The 20,212-nt window shown below is 40.6% G+C and overlaps 1 long non-coding RNA gene across 1 annotated transcript in view; it reads right to left on the bottom strand.

The window, feature by feature from the left end:
* The window catches only part of LOC145713927 (uncharacterized), a 465,264-nt gene that overhangs the window by 140,460 nt on the left and 304,592 nt on the right, over positions 1-20,212 (bottom strand). The window contains exon 5 of the long non-coding RNA XR_014136730.1: positions 18,406-18,488. This is a non-coding gene — a long non-coding RNA (uncharacterized LOC145713927). The remainder of the gene's footprint in view (positions 1-18,405; positions 18,489-20,212) is intronic.

Below are 20,212 nucleotides of genomic sequence, written 5' to 3'. Positions count from 1 at the left end.
TTTGAGCATTCTAGATTATGTTTGATGACTGAAAGAAAAATGATAACAATGCCTGATGTGACTCTAAATGTCTGTGTAGGAAATATGTAAGATAATCATATTTAAAAGGGTTAAGGAAGGTAAGCTTTCTTCACTTCCATCAAACCAGTAAAATGTCAATATCAGTAGACTGTGATAAGTTATGTATTTATAATACGATACACAGAGCAAAAATTAACAATGCTGTGCAAAAAAAGGCATTCAAAACCACTATAGACAAATCAAAATGGACAGGTTCAAGTAATCCACAAGAAGGCAGGAGAATGAACACAGAAATAAAAGACAAAGAGAACAAACAGAAAAAACTAAAACAGCAGACTTGAACCTTAATATCTCAATAATGGCATTAAATGTAAATACTCTAAAAGTAATACTTAAAGAAAAAAAATGAGCAGAAAAGATTTTTTTTAATTTTTTTTTTAACGTTTATTTATTTTTGAGACAGAGACAGAGCATGAACGGGGGAGGGTCAGAGAGAGAGGGAGACACAGAATCTGAAACAGGCTCCAGGCTCTGAGCTGTCAGCACAGAGCCCGATGCGGGGCTTGAACTCACAGACCGTGAGATCATGACCTGAGCCGAAGTCGGACGCTTAACCGACTGAGCCACCCAGGCGCCCCCAGAAAAGATTTTAAAACATGACCTACCTACATGCTCTCTACGAAACACTCTTCAAATATGATATAAACAGATTGATATATCATGGTAACATACACCAAAAGAAAGTGGAATTGGCTACATTAATTTCAGATAAAGCTCGCGCACTTCAAAGCAAGGAAACTTACCAGAAACAGAAAGCTGCAGACAAAAATTGATAGAACTGAAAGAAGTATAGGCACAATTAAGGTTGGAGACTTCAACATCCTTCTCTCAACAACCATTAGAGCAATTAGACAGAAAATCAGCAAGGGTATTGAAAAACTCAAAAGCACCATCAACTAAAAGATCTAATTAATATTGAAAACTCCACCCAACAAGAGCAGAATCCGCATACTTTTCAAGTACCAGAGGCACATAAAACAAGATAGGGCACTGTTCAAATTTTAAAATCTTCAAATCATACAGTCTGTTCTCTGACCACAAAGAAATAACTGCAAATCAACAACAGAAAGAGAACAGAAAAATTCCAAACACTGTGAAACTAAAAACTGCACTCCTGAATGATTTATTGCTCAATGATAAGCATCAAGGGAAATTTAAAAAATACATTGTACTGCAGCACCTGGGTGGTTCACTCAGTTGGGTGTCTGATTTCGGCTCAGGTCATGATCTCTCGGCTCCTGACTTTGAGCCCCGAATTGGGCTCTGTGCTGAGAGCTTGGAGCCTGGAACCTGCTTTGGATTCTGTGTCTCCCTCTCTCTCTGCCCCTCCCCCACTCACACTCTGTCTCTCTCTCTCTCTCTCTCTCTCTCAAATAAAACAGTAAAAAAAAAATTAAAAATGCTTCATACTGAATAAAAATTAAAATACAACATATTAAAATTTGTAGGACATAGCAAAAGCAGTGCTAGGAGGTAAATTTAAATTTAAATGTGTACATCAGAAAAGAGGAAAAGTCTCCAATCAATAATCTAACATCCTACCTCAAGAACCTAAGAAAAGTAGAGAAAAATAAAGCCAAAGTGAACACATGGAAGGAACGAAGAAAGATCACAGCAAAAATCAATGAAATTGAAAACAGAATAACAATAAAGAAAAATTAATGAATCACAGAGCTGGTACTTTTAAAAGATCAATACAATTGACAACCCACAAGCAAGACCTGGCAAAGCAAAAATAAGAGAAGACATAAATAACCTGATTAGGAGTGAAAGAGGGAATATCATTACAGACCCTGCAGACAACAAAATGATAATAATGACATACTTGAAACAACTCTACACACATGAATTTGACAACTTACATGAAATGGACCAGTTCTTAGAAAAGTGCAAACTATCTGAGCTCTTCTAATATTAAACACTTAATGTGAATTGCCCTATAACTATTAAAGGAAATTGAATTTGGAATTTTTGAAACTCTCAAAATAAAATATCTAGATCCAGATGGTTTCACTGGAAAATTCTCCCCTATGTCTAAAAAGAATTAACACCAATTTTATACAATCTGTTACAGAAAATAGAAGAGGTGGGAACACTTCCCAATTCATTATATGAAGCTATTAGGACTTTAATATCAAAACTAGACAAAGAATGTAGGAAAAAATAAAACGATGGATCAATAGCTCTCATGAGCTTTGATTCAAAAACCCTCAACAAAATACTAAAAATTAAATCTAACAATGTATAAAAAGAATGACAGACATGACCAACAGAAGACAATTCCAGGAATGCAAATTTGGTTCCATAGTTAAAAAAAACAAAAAACCCAACATTGTTCAGCCATATTAAGTCTAAAGAAAAAAAAAAAATCACATGATCTTACCAGTTGATGCAGAAAAAGTATTTGATGAATTTCAAAACCTATTTATTATAAAACTCACAGGAAACTAGAAACAGAACAACTTCGTTAACTTGATAAACACCATCTACAAAAATTTGATGGTTACTATTATCCTTACTGATGGAAGAATGAATATTTTTTTCATGTGATCAGAAATAAAACAAGGATGTCTGCCTTACTGATATTACCCAATACAGTGATGGAAGTTTTAACCAATTCAATAAGGCAAGATAAAGAAATAAAAAGCATGTAAGTCTAAGAAGAAAGAAAAAAAACAAGAAAAGAAAAAACCTCCTAGAACTAATAAGTGAGTTCTTTAAAGTCACAGGATAATAAGATGAACACACAAAATTAAATTATATATCTATATAGTAACAGGAATGTGCAGAAACCAAATGTTAAAATGGCATATTACTAAAATAGCAAAAATTTTAGTAATTTACTGGCTCAGCCGGTTAAGCATATGACTCTGATTTCAGCTCTCACAGTTCATGAGATCATGACAGCAGGAGGTTGCTTGGGATTCTCTCTCCTCCTCTTTCTGCCCCTCTCCTGCTCTAGTGTGTGTGCATGCTCTCTCTCTCTCTCTCTCTCTCTCTCTCTCTGTCTCAAAATAAATAAACATCTTCAAAAAATAATAAAATTGCTAAAGAGCAATGAAAGAGTTAAGTATACATTTAACAAAACATGTATTTGATCTATATGTTGGAAAATTTTAAACACTGATGAAAGTAATTAAAGACCTGATACATAGAAAGACATACCATGTTTTTGAAGGCTCATGAATTTGAAGGCTCAAAATTGTAAAACATTAATTCTCTCTTAATTGATATACTGGGATAAGAAAATTCCTATCAGAATCTGTGGAAATGTTTTTTACAGAAATAGACAAGCTTATTCTAAAATTCATAGGGAAAAGCACAGTCCCAAGAAATAGTCAAAATAATCTTGATAAAAAAGAATAAGTGGGAAGATTCACCCTAGCAAATATTAAGGCTTACTCTATAGTTCCAGTCATCAAGATAGTCTGGTATTGGTGGAGAGGTAGCTGCTTAGATCACTGGGTCATAATAGAGAGCACAGACACAGCTCCAACACAAGTACAACCAACTAATTTTTGACAAAGATACAGATGCAGTTTAATAGAGGAAGAAGAGTCTTTTCAGGAAATGTGGGAGCAGACACCTGGCTGGATAAGTGGGTAGAAAGCACGCAATTCTTTTAAGTGTATTTATTTTGGGGGGGGGGGGGGGCAGAAAGCAGGTCAGTGGCAGAACCGGGGCTTGAACTCACGAACAGGGAGATCATTAGCTGAGCTGAAACCAAGAGTCAGACGCTTAACCATCGGAGCCACCCAGGCACCTGGGCTTAGACTTTACTTTTTAAAAAATGAGAAATAAGTGAATAAATAAAAAGAAAATAAAAAAGAAATGTGGGAGCAATTAGCCCTCCATAAACAAAAATGAACCTTATCCTAGACCTCACACTTCATGCACTATTTACTTAAAGTAGATAATGGACTTAAATGTGAAACTATAAAACTTTTAGGGGGTAAAAAAAAAAAGGAGAAAAGGATCTCTCTACATTATTTCTTACACCTGCATGTGAATTGGGGCGCCTGGGAGGCTCAGTCAGTTAAGGGTCCAACTTCGGCTCAGCTCATGATCTCGCAGTTCATGAGTTCAAACCCCGAGTTGGGCTCTGTGCTGATGACTCAGAGCCTGGAGCCTGCTTTGGGTCTTCTGTTTCCCTCTCTCTCTCTCTGTCTCTCCCGCGCTCATGCTCTGTCTCTCTCTCTCAAACACAAACATTAAAAAATTTTTTACACAACCAGCTGCATGTGAACTAACACAACCAGCTGTATGTGAATTATTTCTATAAAAATTCCGAAAACATTTTGCAAAGTACTGGAACGTACACTTCACCAAAGAGCAAGTAAGATGTCAAATATGTGGAAGGATGCATAACGTTTTTAACCATTAGGGAAATGCTAACTAAATCCCTGAGGAGATATCATTACATTAAAAAATATCGACGATATCAGTTGCTGGCAAAGGTGTGGAGCCACAGGAACTCTCATACATTGTTAGTGGGGATACAAAATTGTACAGCCACTCTGGAAGATGGTTTGGCAGTTTCATTTAAAGTTCAACATACACTTCTCAAGTAATCCAGCTCTCTTACTCCTCGATATTTACCCTAGAGAAATGAAAACTTATGTTTATACCAAAGCCGGTATATGAGTGCATGTGGCAGCTCTATTTGTCAATAACGCATGTGTTCTTCAAATGGTGAATGGAGGGGCTCCTGGGTGGCTCAGTCAGTTAAGCGTTGGACTCTTGATTTCAGCTCAGGTCGTGATCTCTCACTTCGTGGGATCAAGCCCTGCATCGAGTCCCATGCGGTCAGTGCAGAGCCTGCTTGGGATTTTCTTTGCCCCTGCCCACCCTCAAAAGACATAGACAAAGAAATATTAAAACAACAACAACAACAAATGGTGAATGCATAAACAAAACTAGTACACCTATACAACGGAATACTACTCGGCCATGAAAAGGAACAAACTATTGATAAATGCAAGATTAATCAGTCTCAAAGGCATTATGCCAACTGGATAAAGCAAGCCTGTAAAGGTTACTACTGCATCGATTCCAAGTTTAAAACATTCTGGAATTAGGGTGCCTGGGTGGCTCAGTTGGTTAAGTGTCCAACTTCGGCTCAGGTCATGATCTCACAGTTTGTGACTTTGACTCTACATTGGGCTCTGCACTGACAGCTCAGAACCTGGAGCCTGCTTTGGATTCTGTCTGTCTCTCTCTCTCTCTCTGCCCCTCCCCAACTTGTGCTCACTCTCTCTTTCTCTCTCTCAAAAATAAACAATAAAAAAAAAAAAAGACTTTCTGGAAAGACAAAAAAGATCAGTGGATGTCAGAGGTTGGGAGGGGGAGGAGAGTGTGACTATAAAAGGATAACACAGGGGCACCTGGTTGGCTCAGCTGGTTAAGCATTCGACTTTGGCTCAGATCTTGATCTCACCGTCCGTGAGTTCGAGCCCCGCTTTGGGCTCTGTGCTGATAGCTCAGAGCCTGGGGCCTGCTTCAGATTCTGTGTCTCCCTCTCTCTCTGCCCTACACCGCTCGTGCTCTGTCTCTCTCAAAACTAAGTAAACATTAAAAAAAATTTTAAAGGATAACATGAGGTCATTTTGGTGGGCTCACAGAACTGTTCTATATCCTGATTGGGGTGATAGATACACGAATCTACGACAAATGTATGCCAAAAGGGTAGAGGGGAGCAAAAAGGAACTGATAGGAAACTTCTGATAATCAATAGCCCTTTCCAGCAACTTTACTCAATCCTTTAGATGACTCAGGTTCTGGTTCCTTTCTTTATACATGATATGCAAACAAAATTATATGATAGCCCTTTTACACAACACAAGCCCCATTTTTCATGACTTTTTCTTCTTATCTGAAAATTGTACGTTTCCAATGACTGCTTCTTAGTTTCCCTCTCACGTAAGCAGTTTGCCTTCTTTAAATGAAATTTTATGTCTCTCGAATTTCACAGAAGGTTTGTAACTAGAGAAGCTTTACTATTAGAAAAATCTTATTGTCACAAGTAGTGACTTAAAGTCATATTTTAAGGCAGCTGGAAAAAAAAAAACCAACCCACACATCTCTTTTTTCCTAAAGAGTTTGAATCCATAAACAAAATGAGACCTTTTTTTACCTGCAATTTAAGTTAATTTCATTAAAACAGCAGTGTCATTGTTTCCTCCTTATTTCCAAGCCATTTGCTTGTTATAGGTGGTTGGATGTTATGTATTCATTTTGAAATAAATCTGCACAGCAGGAATAGTCAAGGATTTGGGAGTATTACCAGGAACAGAACAATTTGTTCAAAACAACATCAGAATTAAAGAATCTCCTTCTTCTCAGTCTTCTACCACTTCAACCTTGAAAGAAGAGTATCTCTGGAATAATTTGCTCCGTTTCTTGCATACCTGCCACACAGTGGACCCTAAGGAACACTTTACTGAGCATCCAACTGACTCTTGATTTTTTTTTTTCTAACTCTTGGCAGACTCTTGACTCTTGGCAGTCAAGACTTCTGACTCTTGACTCTTGGCAGGACCCAGGGTCCTGAGATCAAGCCCCACATTGGGCTCCACACTGAGTGTGCAGCCTGCTTAAGATTCTCTCCCTCCTCTTCTGTCTGCCCCTCCCTCCCTCTTCTTTTATTGTAAAGTGCCATTTTACCTCGTCCTATCAGTGCCATATGACATTCTGGAATGACACCCAAATACAAGGGGTGCCTGAGTGGCTCAGTAGGTTGAGCGTCCCACTTCGGCTCAGGTCATGATCTCATGGTTCGTGAGTTCAAATCCCCATGTTGGACTCTGCGGAAAGCTCAGGGCGTGGAGCCTGCGGCCTGCTTCGGATTCTGCATCTCCTTCTCTCTCTGCCCCTCCCCTACCTGCACTCTGTTTCTCCCTCTCTCAAAAATAAGTAAAACTTAATAATTTTTAAAAAATAAAATAAAACCCCACTTACTTAAGAAAACCCTCACGGATTAATTGCCTGAGTGAACAAGTTTCCCATTATCATGTTCAACATAAAATATACCTCGACTCTCCACTCACTAGTTCCCACATAAATTCAGTAACTCTTTTACTTCTACATATTGCAAACACCTGAATGTTATGCTTATTCATTCAGATGTTTATTGTTCAATTATCTGTGTGTCATAAATATATTTGGTCTATCATGGTGGTGCACTGAAGGAAATTAACCATATTCCAGAGAAAGTTACGATCTGCCTATGCCTGCCAAGCATGGCTCCATTCATAAATCAATACTTAATAAATTCTTTCGATGGACGATAAGGATGACTTTATATAACCGAAGAGGTAAAAACATTTTATCCCCCTTTTATGGCCGTGACAAAAGATTCAGAGCAAATAAGAAATTCTACCTCTAATAAGACAGTGAACCATTATCAGATCTGAATCTAATAACAATATCCAAATTTCTAGTCTTGAAGACATTTAAGATTCTGATAGAATAAAGCAACAGTAGCTTCAGGACAGTAGTTGGTTTTAGGGAAGGGCGAGCCCCAGAAAATGATAACGGTCTTTGAAATAAGGTTTGCATGATTCCTGAATGCAATCTTCCCTTCCCAGAAAGAAATCTCAAAACAGCTCTGAGAAACCAATTGCAATAGATCTTGATCAAACTTGGCATTTACTTCAAAACACATATTCTGTCCACAAACAGCAATACCTAGCCTGTGTGCTGAATAGAGCAGATTGGAAAGCATTCGATGTGAAAGACATTCTGAAAACGAAAAGCAACTTAGGGGATGCAAACGAATCGGTCAGAATTTAAAACCTTATACCCATATGTGAAACGAAGTATTTCTGACCCTTGGAGATAAACCCCTCATTTAGAAACAAGTATCAGGCTCTGCATATGGTACACTTGCAGAACAAGGGTCAGAGAGCTTTCATAATTTCATCACATTGACTACAAAACATTTGCAAATGTGGGCCATTATTTTTTCATTTGATTTTCTTCTCTGAACCTCCCTTACCTCAGTAAACACAGATTTTATAATAACGGTGTATATTTTTCTCAGAAGTTTCTCCAGATTAGGAGACTGGCCATGCGCCCACACAGTACTCGAGATCGCATAACCAAAACCAGCAAATTTCTCTTTCTTCTCCGGAACTTATTTCAGGCTTAGAGCACAGAAAACCCCCTGGGCTGCTACTGTGTCTGAAAAGACAACTAAGGCAGGCAATCACCTGGTAGGCATGTTTAAATAAATCATTTTGCATTGCTTTGTGCTTTTGCAAGACTATCACATCTCCGACAGGAAGATACATTGAAGGAAATGATGGAAACAGACTCTTTATTCATTCAATAAAAGGGTCTCCAAAGGATTCAGTCTTGAACTTGGATTTGAGAAATGTTAACAGGGAAAACTGATCCTTCATGGTCAGGTTATAACAGTAGTCACTAGAAAATGGATTTCTGTGTGTTCTTTACCATACCGGATATTGATTGATAAGCTTTTAAAGAAATCTTTAAAAAATATTTCTCAACCCTTAGAGGGCTCATAGTTTCTGCCTACAAACTTGACCTAAGTTCTTTGACCTTATTCTAACATTTCAAATGAGAATGCAGAAATCCACGTATGTCGTAAATATGCTTGGCCTTACGTTGGGCCCCTTGAAAAGCAGACTCTGAGGTGAGGATGTGGATGCAAATGCTTCATCTCGGAGGTGAGCGCGGGGAACAGACGTGAAGAAGTAATAAAGGAGAGGAAAGCTAATACAGTGTGTGTTCACAAGCAGGTTACCACTGCGGGCAACTGGACCTTAAACTTGCTGGGATCCTCTGAAAACCCACATGGAATGGACTAGGGTTGGAGAGAGGAGAGAAGACGGAGTATTTCTTCACAGGTCGCCTCCCCCATTGGTTAAGTTTGTCTCAGGGGGCATGAACACCCCCCCACCCATACTTCCATGCAACGCCTGTGTGTGGCACAAGGCTTCCAGGCCAGAGAAAGCCCTCAGGCAGGAAAGAAGACAGATACAGGTGCTTATATTGGGAAGCTAAGAGGTACTGAGAACGGTCTTTATTTGCAGCTGCAGGTGAACTCTGGCAGGCCAAAGAAATATGGGACAGGATGTCAACAGTGTCGGCTCCATAGTCGGTTCTCCATCTGAAGAGCGCTTAGTTGAAGTTATGTGGCAATGAGAGGGAGGAACATGAACATGGATTTCAAATCATTAAACCTGACCGGCAAGAAGCTCGTGGTTACTAAGTGAGCCCTGGTCTTATTACAAAGCATTAATGTTTAAAGAAGCTGCTAGAGGTTATCTGACCAGTGGTTTATCCTTACCAATGATGACTGTCCTTCCTTTCTTTCTCCTTTCCCTGGTGGCCAATGATGCGATTTAGAAATAGGAAGGTATTAAATAGAGGAACTGTGGTCCTTGCAGGACTGAAAAGTTTGCATGGAACCTTCCCACTATTGCATTTAATGTATGTGTGAGGGGCGCCTGGGTGCCTTAGTCGGATAAGCGTCCGACTTGGGCTCCGGTCATGATCTCACGGTTTGTGGGTTCGAACCCCGTGTGGGGCTCTGTGCTGACAACTCAGAGCCTGGAACCTGCTTTGGATTCTGTGTCTCCCTCTCTCCCTGCCCCTTCCCCACTCGCGCTCTGTCTCTCCCAAAAATAAATAATTTTAAAAACTTTAAAAAATTAAATATATATATAGATGTGATCTGCAGAAAATTGTCACCTACATTGCTCAATACTCCTACTTAGACACACATGTGAAAAAGTTATCCATGCCTGGAGTTTGCTTTTCTTGACACCAAATATGCAAGTGTCTTTTCCAACACCATTTCTCCGATTCTCTTAAAACCCGCTGGATAGCCAACAGCTCAACCTAATTCTGATAGAAACTCCCCAGAGTTAGCACAGACCCTGTAGGTTAAGGGCTCAGTCCCACAAGATTGCCCCGAATTCAGTCGCTAATTTCAAGTTCCAGATTGCCACCCATACCTCTCACTGGCTGGCTACAAATCTGATAGCCAAATTCAGATTCAAGAATATGCTAGAATGACCCAAAACTCAGGAACGTACTTTACTTACTATTACTGGTTTGTTATAAAGGATACTCAGAATGGCCAAATGGATACGGCAAGGTATTGGGGGGCATGGGGGGTACAGCTTCCATACCCTCTCTGGGTGAGCCACCTCCAGGACTCATCAATGTGCTCACCAACCTGGGAACTCCATGGACCCTGTTGTTTACAGTTTTTCTGGAGGTTTCGTTATATAGACGTGATTGATAGAATCATTGGCCATCAGTGATTGAATTCAATCTCCTGGCCCTCTCCCTTACCTGGAGGTGGGAAGTGAGGAGCCTGAACGTTCCAACCCTCTCATCATGGCTTGGTCTTTCTGGTGACCAGGCCTCTGAAGCAGTCTAGGGGGCCCCCAGCCACCCCCTTAGCATGAATAAGATCCTCTTATCACTCAGACGAATCCAAGGAGCTCTGTGCCAGGAAACAGGGACAAAGACCACATATTTATTTTGTATTATGCCACAAAACCTTCATATCAGGTAAAATGTTGAGGTGCCAGGGTAGCTGAAATTTCTCCCCTTCTGTGAACAAGGAGATTTCGGCGACTGAGGATGTTGCCATTTCGAGCCTTGGCCGTTAAGAATCTTAGAGTCAAAAATGAACAACTCAGGCAACAATAGATGTTGGTGAGGATGCAGAGAAAAGCCGACCCTTTTGCACTGCTGGTGGCAATGCAAACTGGTGCAGCCACTCTGGGAAACGGTATGGAGGCCCCTCAAAAAATTAAATATAGAACTACCCTAGGACCCAGCAATGGCACTACCACTAGGAATTTATCCAAAGGATACAAAAATGCTGATTCGAAGGGGCACATGCACCCCCATGTTTATAGCAGCACTATCAACAATAGCCAAAGTATGGAAAGTGCCCAAATGTTCATCGACTGATGAATGGAGAAAGAAAATGTAGTGTAGGTATATATGTACAGGCACGCACACACACACGCACGCACGCACACACACAATGGAGTGGAATATTACTCGGTAATAAAAAAGAATGAAATCTTGCCATTGCAACAACATGGAAGGAACTGGAGGGTATTATGCTAAGTGAAATAAGTCAGTCAGAGAAAGACAAATATCATATGACTTCACTCATATGTGAAATTTCAGAAATTCAACAGACGAACATAGGGGAAGGGAAGGAAACATTAAGATACAAACAAAAAGGGAGGCAAACCATAAGAGACTCTTAAATATAGAGAAGAAACTGAGGGCTGCTCAGTTTGTTGGAGGGGCACTTGGGGGATGGGTTAAACTGGTGATGGGCATTGAGGAGGGCACTGTTCAGGATGAGCACTGGGTGTCATATGTAAGACATATATCACTGGGTTCTACTCTTGAAACCAAGACTACACTATATGTTAACTAACCTGAAAAGAAATTAAAAACAAAAAAGGACCTTAGAGCCGAATGTGTAGATCATATGGACTACTTTTTTATTATTATTTATTTATTTTTGAGAAAGAAAGTGACAGAGCACAAGTAAGGTAGGGACAGAGAGAGAAGAGACACAGAATCGGAAGGAGGCTCCAGGCTCCGAGCTGTCAGCACAGAGCCCGACGCGGGGCTCGAACTCACAAACTGTGAGATCAGGACCTGAGCTGAAGTCGGACGCTTAACCGACTGAGCCACCCAGGCGCCCCCGGACTACATATTATATTCTAAAGCTTTATCCTCCCCATCAATTTAATGTTTTTGAAATTCACTAGCCAAACACAAGATGGTCTTATGATGATAACTTCATACAGCGAGACTTGTACAGAATTAAATATGAATGGGGGCGCCTGGGTGGCTCAGTCGGTTGAGCGTCCGACTTCGGCTCAGGTCATGATCTCACAGTTCGTGAGTTCAAGCCCCGCATCAGGCTCTGTGCTGACCGCTCAGAGCCTGGAGCCTGTTTCAGATTCTGTGTCTCCTTCTCTCTCTGACCCTCCCCTGTTCATGCTCTGTCTCTCTCTGTCTCAAAAATAAATAAACGTTAAAAAAAATTTTTTTTAATCTTTAACAAAAAAACCAAAGAATTAAATATGAATGTTCCATTTACTGTGCCTCTAACACGCGACAGTCTCTCCCACCTAAAAGTAATCAAACTTAACATCTGCATGTATATCTGTTCAGTCTTTTTTCTATGTGTTTACGTAGAATTAGAAGCATATATTTATGAGTATGAATAGGAGAATGCTATTCATGTTCAAAAAACACATGTGTGCAGATAGGTACACATATTTCCATATCTTGAACTTGTTTACATAACGTCTTAAACCTTACAAGATACTATTCCTTGACAACACACACAGAACTTTTTCAATCCTTTTATTTTTAAATTGCATCCCAAAATTAAGACTTTTTTTTTTTTAAAGAGAGAGTGCATGCATGCAAGCTGGAGAGAGGGGCGGACGTAGAGAGAAAGAGAGAGAGAATCTTAAGGAGGCTCCAAGCTCGGCATGGAGCCCAGCATGGGTCTCCATCCCACAACCCTGGGATCATGACCTAACCCGAAATCAAGGGTTGGACACTTAACCAACTGAGTCCCCCAGGAGCCCCAGAAGTAAGAATGTTTAATAATTTAATTAAGCATCTCTCTAAGGATGGGTATTTAGGTTGCTTCTAATGATTTACAAATATAAACGACTCTGGAATTCTGCATGAAGCAGGCATGAAGCAGAACATTTGAAGTTACTATTTGACAGGGTGGCCCAGAACTTTTCGAACACCTCTGACACGTCTGGATAGTTCGGATCTCATCTCCCTAAGGTAGAACCCAGGCGACGCCCCTCCACAGGTTCCTTTCAGCTAGGGCACAATCACGCAACTTCGATATACCCGTGCTGAAGCTTGATTTGGTAGTGAGCAGCTTCCACGCTTAATCCACTTTCCAGGGTAGGGTGGCCGCAGAAGCATCTGGGTGTCAAGGGAGAAAGTAGCAGGAGAGCTGAGCTCCTGCTGCAGAAGTATCCTTGGTGCTGTGAGCAGTATCTACTTCAGTCAAGCCTCCGACATAGTAGCTATTCAGGCTGCAGCATCTAGGGTTAGGCAGCAGCAGAAACAGCAATCTCTTGGGGCGCCTGGGTGGCTCAGTTTTTTGAGCGTCCCACGTTAGCTCGCCTCAACATCTCGCAATGCGTAAATTCGAGCCCTGCATCAGGCTCTGTGCTGACAGCTTGGAGCCTGGAGCCTGCTTCAGATTCTCTGTCTCCCTCTTTCTCTGCCCCTGCCCTGATCATGCTTTGTCTTTCTCTCTCTCTCCCTTTCTCAGAAACAAAAATAAATCATTGAAAAGAAACAGCAGTCTCATGGTTAAAAACTCCTTCTATCCCAATGTTTACTTCCTCCTTGTCAATTTTTATCTTGCATATTTGTGATTTTTCCTTTTGTTCTTAATTGGGTTGGGTAGTGGTTTGTCTATTTTTGTTGACTTTTTCAGGGTGACATTTTATTTATTATTCCTACTGTTTTTCTGGGGTTTTTTTTTTTGCCTCATGCATACCACTTATTATGTCTATTGATTCTGTGTCTGATTTCTTCTGAATTATGATGCTGTCGGTTTCAGAGATTTGAGTTCATTTATATGCACTTGTATTTTTATTGCTCAGATTTAAGACAATATATTCTTTGAACCGATCACTATTTTGTTGCTCATATATTCTAATATATGTTTTTATTATTATTACATTAAAGAAATTCTGCAGTTTTGATTTATATTTCTTATTTTACAATAGAGTGATGTATAGTTTTAAAATTCTCAAGTGAAAGGGTCTTTTTGTTATCTGATTTTGTTACTGCACTGTGAAAATTTTGTGATATTCTTTCTACTTTATGAAGCCTATTGAAGGATTTTGTGACATAATATATGGCTTATTTTTATGAATTTTTATGTGTGCTTGAAAAATGCACATTCTCTAACATTTGAGCGAAAAATTCAAAGTAAGTCCACATGACCTAACTTAATGATATTTTATGGACATTCCAAATCTTTAACAATTTGCTTGTCCATGTGGGTTGCCTTGGGCTGCAATTGGTGTGTTAAATTTGTCTATTATTATTGTGTTTCTATTTTTTCTTGCATACTGTGTCTACTATGAGATTTGAAACACCTGTTTTTCTGTTTTGTTTCTACACATTTGCTATACGTTTATGTGTTTGACTCTTTATGAATCACTTTATTACATGTATGTAGCACAAGCAAAATAATGTTTATTTTTTTAATGTTTATTAATTTTTGAAAGAGAGAGACACAGTATGAGCAGGACAGGGGCAAAGAGAGAGGAAGACACAGAATCCGAAGCAGGCTCCAGGCTCTGAGCACAGAGCCCAACATGCGGCTCGAACTCGTGAACCACGAGATCGTGACATGAGCCAAAGTCAGAAGCTTAACCGACTGAGCCACCCAGGTGCCCCAAGCAAAATAATTTTTGAGAATCAACTGGAAAATTCCTTTCTTTTAAAAGGTGACATAAGCTCATTTACATTTATTGACAAGACTAATATAGGTGATCTCAACTCTGTAATTTTATTTTTCTGGTGGTATTATCCTATATTTACCATGTTTCTCTGCATGGTCTATTTCCTTGTATTATTTTTAAAATTATTTTGATATATATGGAATTTGTATTTTTTGGTTCCATTGGTTTTCATTCTACTATTTCCTTTGATATTGCTGTTAGTACCCATTTACTTTACATAGGCTTCTAGGATTTATTTTATCAGGTTTGAATGATATCTATTGACTAACGTTTATTACATATATGTAGTCAGTGTTCATATCCTACATACTATTTCTTTCTTCCTTAATTTTTTTAAATACAATGTATTCTCAAATTGGTTTCTATACAACACCCAGTGCTCATCCCAACAGGTACCCTCATCAATGCCCATCAGCCACGTTCCCCTCTCCCCCAGCCCCCATCAACCCTCAGTTTGATCTTGGTACCTAAAAGTCTCTTATGGTTTGCCTCCCTCCCTCTCTGTAACTTTTTTTCCCATTTCCCTCCCTCATGGTCTTCTGTTAAGTTTCTCAAGATCCACATATGATATCTGTCTTTCTCTGACTGACTTATTTCACTTAGCAGAATACCCTCCACTTCCATCCACGTTGCTACAAATGGCCAGATTTCATTCTTTCTCATTGCCACGTAGTACTCCATTGTGTATATAAACCACATCTTCTTTATCCATTCATCAGTTGATGGACATTTGGGCTCTTTCCATAATTTGGCTATTGTTGAAAGCGCTGCTATAAACATTGGGGTACAAGTGCCCCTCTGCATCAGCACTCCTGTATCCCTTGGGTAAATTCCTAGCAGTGCTATTGCTGGGTCATAGGGTAGGTCTATTTTTAATTTTTTGAGGAACCTCCACACTGTTTTCCAGAGCAGCTGCATCTTGCTTCTTTACTCATTTATTATTTTTGTCTAGTTGTTGTTGTTGTTGTTCGTTGTTTACCTTTTGTTTAACTTCCAGTTAGTTAACATACAGTGTAATATTAGTTTCATGTGTACAATTTAGTCATTCAACACTTACATACAACACCTCGTGCTCATCACAAGTGCACTCCTTAATCCCTATCACCTATTCACCCATTCCCCCCACCTACCTCCCTTCTGGTAACCATCAGTTTGTTCTCTATAATTCGTATTTTGCTAAAAAATGGGGTGGGCAGGGGTGCCTGAGTGGCTCAGTCAGTTAAGCGTCTGACTCTTAATTTCGGCTCAGGTCATGATCTCATGGTTTGTGAGTCTGAGCCCTGTATCGGGCTCTCCACCGACAATGCAGAATCTGCTTGGGATTCTCTCCCTCCCTGTTTCTCCTGCCCCTCCCTGTTCTCTCTCTCTCTCTCTCCTCAAAATAAATAAATAAAATACACTTGAAAAAAACGAGGTGGGAAAATTTGGACTTGCAAAAGAAGATAAGAGTCTAGATCATAAACTACTGCCCAGATGCCCCGACCAGAATGTTCAAACTTAAAAGGACTAGCAATACCGAACTTGGTGAGAATATAGAGTGATGAGAAATCTCATACATTGATGATAGGAGTGTAAATTTGTACAACCACTTTGAAAGCTGTTTGGTAGTTTCTCGTAAAGCTAAAAACATCGTATACCTTTTACATGAACAGTTCTCTACAACTGACTATATCCCCAAGAGAAATGAGTGTTTATGTTCACCAAAAGACATGCTTAAGAACGTTCAATGCAGGGTTATTTGTAACACGTAACATAAATAGGAAAAAACTCAGATGTCAGTCGAGTAGAACTGAGAACTAAACTGATATGTATACATAAACTCACTACTCAACAACAATGAAAATGCTCAAAACCTCGGCCAACAGCACCTACACAGATGTCACGGTCGAATTATCAAACAACAGAAGTTAGCCGTAAAATAGTACATGCTGCATAATTCCACTTATGAGAACTTCAAAAGCCGGCAAGATAGTCAACAATAACAATAACAGAAGCCAAAATAATGGTCGTCACCTTTGCAGGATAATAGTTGGGAAAGGACATGACAGAGCTCTCTGGGAAGTTGGAAATGTTCTACACGTGCACACACATGTAAAATTTCATTGAGCCGTACATTTAAGATTTATGCACATTACTCTATGCAGTTACTTTTCTTAAAACTGTATTTTTCAGGGGCACCTGAGTGGCTCAGTCGGTTAAGCGTCCGATATCAGCTCAGGTCATGATCTTGTGGTTCCTGAGTTCGAGCCCTTCATCAGGCTCTGTGCTGACAGCTCAGAGCCTGGAGCCTGCTTTGGAGGCTGTGTCTCCCTCTTTCTCTGCCCCCTCCCCTGCTCACGCTCTCTCTCCGTCTCAAAAATAAACAAATGTGAAAAAAACATTGTATTTTTAAGTAACTTCTCCACCCTACGTTGGACTTGAGCTCACAACCCCAAGATCAAGAGTCGCACGCTCCACCGACTGAGCCAGGCAGGTGCCCCACTATGTTTTAATACACACACACACACACACACACACACACACACACACACACCTTCACTAGCAGGAAATCACAATAGGGAGTGGAAGTACATGGAAGCAGTTCCTGACGGGAAAGAAAGGCAGAAGAGCTGGGAATGCATCCGGGAGGGCAGAGCAGACCACTAGTAGTCGGTTTTGTCCACTCTTGTCCAACTAGTCTCCACTTGTGCCGAACCGCACTCTGGGAAATACACATAATCCCAGGTATTATCTGGCTTTGTCCACTGTGACTGTCAAAGTAATGATAGGAAGCACGTCGTTTTGTTTCCCTCAGTCACCCGAGGCTGTCACGGGAGCGTGGATTAACCGTCTGATGCTACCCTTTGAGCTGTCACTACCGACAACACCTGTTAGGGAGTCCCCACATTCCACCTTTAACCAGATGAGGCTCTAAGTTGACTGACCACCAGGGCGAATTGATACGGTTTTTGTGGTCACGCTGTGTCCCCTCTCTTTATCACTGTCACCTTTACACGCACCAGGAAGCACTGTGCATTACCGTGTGCTCTTCGAGCTTGTTGGAATTCACTACCACTCCTCTGCTGGCCTTCTTACTTACGTATCTCAGGATTTGGGGTTTGCTAGATGAGCCGAGGAGAAGGAGGTCACATAATCAAGAAAATAAGCACATTCTGCTTCTTAGTTTAGGGGAAGGTAGGTGAAAGAGCCCCAAAACATTAATGGTTGAGGTTTTGCTGGTGATACAAGTTTGTATTCACCCCTTGAAGCTCTGCCACACTGGGAGCTCAAATAAATACGCACTGTCTTAAGTCCTGTGCCGAACTTCTCAGAAAGAAGACTGGAAGGTTTCTGGATGCCTGGGTAACTCAGTCCGTTGGCCGTCTGACTTTGGCTCAGGCCATAATCTTGTGGTCTGTGGGTTCGAGCCCCGCGTCGGTCTCTGTGCTGACAGCTCAGAGCCTGGAGTCTGCTTCGGATACAGTGTCTCCCTCTCATGGCCCCTCCCCCGCTCATATTCTGTCTGTCTGTCTCTATCTCTCTCTCAAAAGTAAATAAATGTTAAAAAAATTTTTTTAAAGGAAGCCTGGAAGGTTTCTTCCCTCTTCTGGGTTTGTGCCTCCTTTTACGATACTCCATTATCTTTCCTTTCCATCACTCAGCTCACCACCAACACAGCTGCCCAACCTGTCCTGATATTCACCACTACCCTTTGCCATCATGCATCTATTAATGTGACAAATATTTGTTGATATTCTGGGATATGTGAACAGCAGTAGATCTAAGAAGATGTGGAAAGCAAGGTACTTACTGCAAGCTATGGTCCCCAAAACGGAGGCTCTGAGATGAGGACTGTCATCAGTAACTTTAATAGACTAATTTGAGGATCAGCCCCTGTGAAAGATAAGAAGGAAGCAAGGTTGGGCAACAGGCAATGTTGGTCTGACCCAGGGGTGGGTCTGAAAGTTGTGACCCTCTAATCACATGGCTAGTTCCTCTGGCAACCAGCTCCCATCTTGAAGCTCTCTAGAGGCCTGCCAAGAGTAACCTCATTAGCATAAACTCAAGTATGGTTAGAAGAGGCTTTTAGGAGTAACAGAAGACATGGGAATCACACCTCGGGAAATTCCCAAGATTGTAGAGCTCTGTGTCAGGAACTGGAAACAAAAACCAAATATACATTGATTATGCCACACCTACCTCCCAGCCTTTAAACCTACCTCCTTCAAATTTTACACTCTCAACACACTGGCTTTCTTTCTTTTCCTGTGACAAGCCAAGGTCTTTCCTCACTCAGAGCCTCTTAGTTACTTTCCTGTTTATCTGTTGTTGTGACATTCTGTGACATTTTCAGAGCTGTCTCGATCTCATCATTCAGTTTGAATAATGAGAAGGTGATCAAATGTCACCTTCTCAACAAGGTCCTCCCTAACCATCCACCTCTCTGCTCTGCTAACACCTCCTGGGAACTATGTGCCAAGCACTCTCAAATCACCAAAACAACCTAAATTAATTAATTTAGTCCTTACGACAACTTTGTACATTAGTTACTGTTACTCTGATTTTTTAGATGAGGAAACTCTATAAAATGAGTCACAAAGGTCTTTTTTTAATGTTTATTTATTTGTGTGAGAGAGAGACAGAGAGACAGAGAGAGAGACAGAGACAGTCTGTCTCCTGGAAAATCCACATAATCGTCTCAAAACCATCTATATATTAAAATTATCTAGGGGTGCTTGGGTGGCTCAGTCGATTCAGCGTGTGACTTCAGCTCAGCTCAGGTCATGATCTTACAGTTGGGGAGTTCGAGCCCCGTGTCAGGCTCTTTGTGGACAGCTCAGAGCCTGGAGCCTGCTTCTGTGTCTCCCACTCTCTACCCTGCCCCGCTAGTGCTCTGTCTCTCTCTCTCTCTCTCTCTTTCTCAAAAATAAATAAAAACAGTTAAAAAAAAAATAAATAAAATCCTCTAAATGGACACAGACAAAATGCTTGGGTCCATGACACCCACCAGACCAATTAAACCAGGATATCTGAGGGCAGGGCCTAGGCATGTAAAATTTTAAAACTTATAAGATGATTCCAACAGTCAGTCAGGATGGACAATAAGGGTCACCATTTGACCAACTCAAAATGAATAGAATACAATTATTCAGAACACAGTAAGAGGGATGGGGGACTGAGGTCCTACTAGAGAAGCCTCTCACTGTAAATTTGCATGCTGTGCATGAGAGGCTGTCATGTTGATACGGTGACCACGTGACTTCCAATCTCAGCCTCATCAAGGCCAGAACATCCACCGCTAATTTAACTAGCTGATTACGAAGAGCCTGGGTTTTCCAAGACCAGTTTCTAACTGGAAGAAAAGGCTGTTCTTCAGCAGACGATCTTTCCATTTTCCTCTCTCCTGGGCTTTTGGGGGCACCAAGGGAGCTATCATATACAAAGAACACACTTGTGAGGAACACACTTGTGAGGAGGTAATATATTAGGAATGATGCCAAGCTGATCATCACTGGGCAAGCAAATTCTGTGCTTGAATTAGAGGGGCATGTTACTTTGCTCTGCAAGGGGCAATAGAAGTGTGAAGGGCCACCCAGACAGTGCGACTTCATTTGAGT

This window comes from Panthera onca, chromosome X (assembly GCF_046562875.1).
Source record: "Panthera onca isolate mPanOnc1 chromosome X, mPanOnc1 haplotype 2, whole genome shotgun sequence".
Lineage (NCBI taxonomy): Eukaryota > Metazoa > Chordata > Mammalia > Carnivora > Felidae > Panthera > Panthera onca.
The sequence above is the reverse complement of the archived record's forward strand: the minus strand, read 5'-3'. Positions and strand labels throughout refer to the sequence as shown.